Genomic DNA, 5,378 nt, shown 5'->3' with positions numbered 1-5,378 from the left:
GGACCTGGTTTTGCCTGAAGGTGATCAGTCAGTGCAGAGGCAAGAAAAGTCAAAGCTCACACTCTAAGTTAAGGGAGATGCAAATCCTTCCTGGATGACTTGGTCGTGTGAGGCAGGAATATAACATAAAAAAAAATTCTAAGTGATTAGAGGCACAGCCTTTGGTGTGCAGTGACCTCTCAGTTGTCCTGCTCTACTTTTCCGTTTTTAAAGATTCTGCTCCAGTAATGACGTTGTTACTACCTGGAATAATTCGGGTTGCCTTACAGAGCTCACAGCTTTACCTTCTTTTGTGTGCCATTTTTTCGCAAATCATCTTTATGAATTATTGAATTATTTTTTTGTTTTTTTGGACTTTTGCTTTATTTAATTTTGGCAGCATTTACACTTATTTAACCCCCTTTTTTTTTTTTTTTTGGCTTATGATCTCAATCCTGGATTCGGCATCGTTTTTACCTACAGTATGAGGCACTTACTTGTTTTCTCTTCTTTTTGGAGACTTTCTGATGCCTTATGCAAACAGTGTGGTAAGGAAATAATTAGTGTTGAAGTTGTAAATACTATCTCTTTTTTAAGCATAACAGCACTGTCCTTAACTGGCAGTGTAGACGAACGGTAGGTATTTGTTAGTTTTAATGCAGTGTGACACACCAACACAAACACACACACACACACGTACTCAGAGGGCACGCTGACGGTCGTACTCCTATTTTGGGCTGTACAGGTTTTCTTTACTCTTCTTCACGTAGAGACAACCTCCTACTCAACTCCCTCCTTGGTGGGCTGGAGCCGGAGTCTTTCTTGGATCCAGCAGGAGGCAGTCATTATCTCTTCTGTCAGACCACGCTATGCAGAGCCCACTGGACTCATCAAAGAAGCCCTTGCCATGTGGCAGATTCCCCACTCCAAGTGTTCAGAGACTGTGATGATGATGATGGTGATGGTGGTGGTGGTGGTGGTGGCGGCCATAGTGATGATGCCTCTGGTTTACACTGTAGTGCAACCCATATCAAATGTCAGTGAGTGAGGAGTATTTATGATTGTGAATAATAAGGGAAAAGCTAGCAACACCACAAAGAAGCTGCTGTCTTGTCCATTGTTTTTTTTTTCTTTTTTTTTTTTTCTTTTTAATTTGCTTCTTTTTGTTCAATTGGCCTCCTTTGAAGGGCCGTTCCCTTGGTGTGTAAACAGAGTTTTACGCTGGTCACAATGAGAATGGAACACTTGCTCTACCTCTTACTCCTTCACTCTCTTTGACACCTTTTACTGAGTGGGACTGACAAACTTGAAGTATGGAAAGACAAAAAATAAAGGCTTTATTGTTCTGTACATGCATTTTCAGCATTTGTTTCGTGACTCCCAGGGAAAAACTTTTATCAAAATCTCCCTCGCAATATTTAATAGCATCGTACAACTTTTGAAGGTTTGTCACATGCGTGTTGGAGTGTGACTGAGGTCTTGTTATCCCAAACCAGCTTGGCCGAATCTGTCTTTTTGTGGGGTTAAACCATAGAGATGTTTGTGTAAAATTCTCTGTGGAGCACTATTGTTTAAAATACTAATGTCAGTCTGTAAACACTAATCACGTAACAGCACCAGATATGTAAGTGATGAGTGTTTCCAAAGAACCAGTAGGTGGCAGTAATGGAAATTAAATAGAGCTACAGTGCTGCTGTTAAAAAACCTAAAGCAAAAGAAGCAATCAAGAAGGTGTGTTTGCTGGATTAGCTTATCCTAGCTATATCTCAGAGAAAACAGACTATTGTAAGTATTAATCCTCAAATAAAAACATTTTTTATGTTGCAGTACTGATTGTTAACATCCTGGGAGTTGGATGCGTACGTTAAACGTTTTGAAAATGTTCTTGAAAGATTAACAGGATCAGATTCAACTTTGATGTTTTCCCACGTGTGTCATGAAAAGGTGCTTCACAACTTCATCCACAGCCTGACAGGAAGAGAAGCTTCGTGGTTTGAAGAAAAACAAAAATAAGGTGAGAAATGTTGAAATAATAGTTTATTTACTGTCATACAAATTTCATTGTTAGCAATATTTCAAGTTTAACTTTTTTTATTTTGGCAATTTTAAGGCAATTCTTTGAGTGAGTGAATTTTAATTGTTATTGGATAAAAACCTAAAAGCTAATTTTGTTTAGTGACTCAACATTGATGTCCTGTTCCATTCTTTGGGTATGACTGCACCAACTGTTCAAATTAGCATTCGTAAATGCTAGCTGAGATGACAGATACTGCTGCTGGTTGATCCCCGGCTTCGGCTCGTCGATTTACGCATGTCAGTTAGGCTGTTTTCCACCCGCTCACATGTGATACTGTAAAGACAGCATGATGTAATGAAAGACAAATTGAAGCAAGAGATGGAAATGCTACACCAGGCCTCGGTACATGCATATCATTCACATGGTAACCTAAACTCGCTCACTGGGAAAGTAGATCCTGCAGCTTCCACACTCTGAATTTGAATAATTACGCTGCCTTAATGTATGTCCAAGACAAACTGGTGCAGTTTAGGATCCAACGTGCAGTGTGTTGTTTGCCACCGTTTTTGTGGCGTCCTTTTGCAGAAACACTCATTATGTAAGTCAACACACACCTCTTAACATATCGTGATTCCTTTGGCTTTGCGTGGAACAGGAGAAAAGAGCTGAGTTTTGGTGGGTGTTTTTTTTTTGTTTTTTTCCAAGTGCGTGTCTGCTGTGATTGTCAACAACAGCAGTTTGATAAAAGCTCACTCTGAGTGTATCTGTCAAAGACCAATGACTTTATGCCAGGATGGGAAAACTCAAAAGCAGGGGTCTGCAGGCAGTGGTCCGGGGCTGAGTGTCTTATCAGCTACACTAAAAGACGCGCCATAAAGAGAGCTGCTCTTTCATAGGTGCTTATATAACCCCAGTGAAATGACCGTCAGGGAAGGAGAATACAGGCAGCTTCAAGTCACATCACAGTCACAGTACATTTCTGACTGGGCTGTAGTGAAGAAGAGAACAAAACAGAGTGTAGAGAGTGGTCACTGCTCACTCCTTACAGGAAGGTCACCAGTTTTACCACTCAGTGGTAAATGATGGTTTTCCTGTTCCATGTTCTCCCAACATGTGCGTAGTTAGGTTAGGTTAATTAGACACTTCACTTGGTGTGAATTTAAGTGTGAACGGTTGTTTGGCCTGTGATGGACTGGTGAACTGTCCAGGCTTTACTTGATAAATACTTTGCCCCATGATCATTGGGATTGGCTTCAGTGTGACCATAAAAATGACTCATCTGGAGAAAATGAATGATTAAACTACATGTAAATATTTTAGGAACATTTTGGCATGGCAATAAAACTAGAGTTTCAGATTCATGATTGTTTATTGTGTTCATTGAGATAAAGTGCAAATAGAGTAAAATGTTTTGTTGAAACTAAGGACAAATGGATTTGTTTAACCATTAAGTACACCACAAAATCAGTACATTTACACATCAGTACAAAAAGTACATTTTTAAAAGGAGTATTTGGAGTGTTTGTTTTCATATTAAACTTCAGGTTTTTGCATTACCAAATTGAGGGAACTTTTTTACATTGATAAGAGCAAAATATAGTAGCAGAATTTTTGATCAACAGATTTTTTATTTATTTTTTGCTAATACCCTGGAATTTTGTCTGCATCTTTTCTTCCAGCAGTCTCTCTAGTAGCGTTTGAATCCATGCCTATTTTTACCCATCGAAGTAAAGTTTGGGAACTGCTCCCCCAAGGGAGAGTACAGATGGACAGAGGAGTGCTAGGGAAGACATGGGAGGTACGCACACTCCATTTAGAATTATGTCCTTATCTCATGCCAAAATCTCACGATCTTCTGACCCGCCCCCGTCCTGGAGATGGAAATCCAGTGGCAGTGTTGTGCACACAGCACGTTAAGTCAATTTGGTGCTACACACACTGTCCTATACCCACCCAGCTGATGAGTGCTGAGCCAATTATAATAATTGTGCTTTGTGGCTTTTTTAAGTGGACGAACGAGAGTAATTGAAGGACGACATCCTTCATTAGTTCTCTCTGAATCCGAGCCTTGCCGTCCTCTTCCTGTGCCTCGCCAACCAAAGCACGGCCTTCACCGTGTCCTTAGATGGCAGATGTACAAGCAGCAAATGACGTGGTATAAGTTTACATGTCACAGGGTGAGTTTTTGTGATGGAAAGTGAGATTAGGGTCACTTTTTCAAGCAGGGTGGATTTATGCAGCCAGATCTTCTAACTTATGCGGCGTGCTGTGCTGTAGTGTAGATCGGCTCCTTTTTGCACCACCAGACCAGGTCTAAGTAGGGTGTCTCTTAGACTCTTTTTGGGACGAAATGTAATCTAAAATCTCAGATTACTCCAAACTACAGATTAAGGTTTTTCTTCGTTTCTTTAGAAAATAACCACTTCTCTTGTTTCCTATCTTCATTCATATGAAACTGAAGGAAGGAACGGTTAAATGGTCATGGTGGTGGAATCCTCAGTTTGTTGTCCTATGTTAGTGGTGAGCTATCAAAAGCCTCAAGGACAGTTCTGTGCTCTCTCGGCTCAAAGGACTGAATTACAAAGGAGACGCTGGTCCATGAATGCATCTCCTGCATTAAAGAAAATGCCTCAGAGAAATCCTTGCACTAAAAATGTTGTCCTTTGAGGCTTGGTCTCAGACTTTTTTTTTTACCTAGTAATGTCTATGACATGACGTGACATCGGACACACGGGCGAATCGCGGGATGGACTATTGGACAGAATCACTGAAGATCACAAGTGACTCCAGTACTAGACAGATTACTGACGGTTGGCTGAGAGTGGAAGACTGCGTGCCTCCTGTAAACGGCAACATATTCTTAGCTCACTGCAAACACTGGCCTCCTTCAATCTAGTGCAAGAACGTAACTGATGTGTGCTGATGCTGACACACAGACAGATCTGAGGGACTGGATTAAAGCAGAGCTGTGTCATCCACTGTGATGGGTTATATGGCCAGTGTGTGTGTGTGTGTGTGTGTGTGTGTGTGAGTGTGAGTGTAAGAAGAGACACCACCAGTTCAAATCACCACATCAACTCCACTAGTGAAATACATGTGTCATGTTGGGGGTAAAAAACACATATAGGTCACTGTGTAGTAGGGGAATACTTTTAAAGTGGATACACGCAGTACCAAATAAGACTAGTATTTACTGCACCATTCAGGACTTTTGGACTATTTTAAAACCTGAAACAGAGGTGTGGTGGTGTAATGATGAAGACGGAGGGAGCAGGTATCGTGTCCTATCAAACCACTGCTGAAAGAACATGCACACTGCTGCTGCTGCTGCTGCTGCTGCTGCCGCTGCTGGCGCTGCGCGGGGCGGCTGTGTGTCGTTTTT

General features: G+C 41.2%; 1 long non-coding RNA gene across 1 annotated transcript in view; it reads left to right on the top strand.

Moving 5' to 3' along the window:
- The first annotated feature begins 6 nt into the window (after positions 1–6).
- Positions 7–5,378, top strand: part of LOC112488447 (uncharacterized) — a 10,918-nt gene continuing 5,546 nt past the window's right edge. The window contains exons 1-2 of the long non-coding RNA XR_003052507.1: positions 7–1,764; positions 1,872–1,993. This is a non-coding gene — a long non-coding RNA (uncharacterized LOC112488447). The remainder of the gene's footprint in view (positions 1,765–1,871; positions 1,994–5,378) is intronic.

This window comes from Cynoglossus semilaevis, chromosome 17, assembly GCF_000523025.1.
Source record: "Cynoglossus semilaevis isolate Cse_v1.0 chromosome 17, Cse_v1.0, whole genome shotgun sequence".
NCBI classification, from domain to species: domain Eukaryota; kingdom Metazoa; phylum Chordata; class Actinopteri; order Pleuronectiformes; family Cynoglossidae; genus Cynoglossus; species Cynoglossus semilaevis.
Note: the sequence above shows the minus strand (reverse complement) of the source record. Positions and strands in the feature narration are given on the sequence as shown.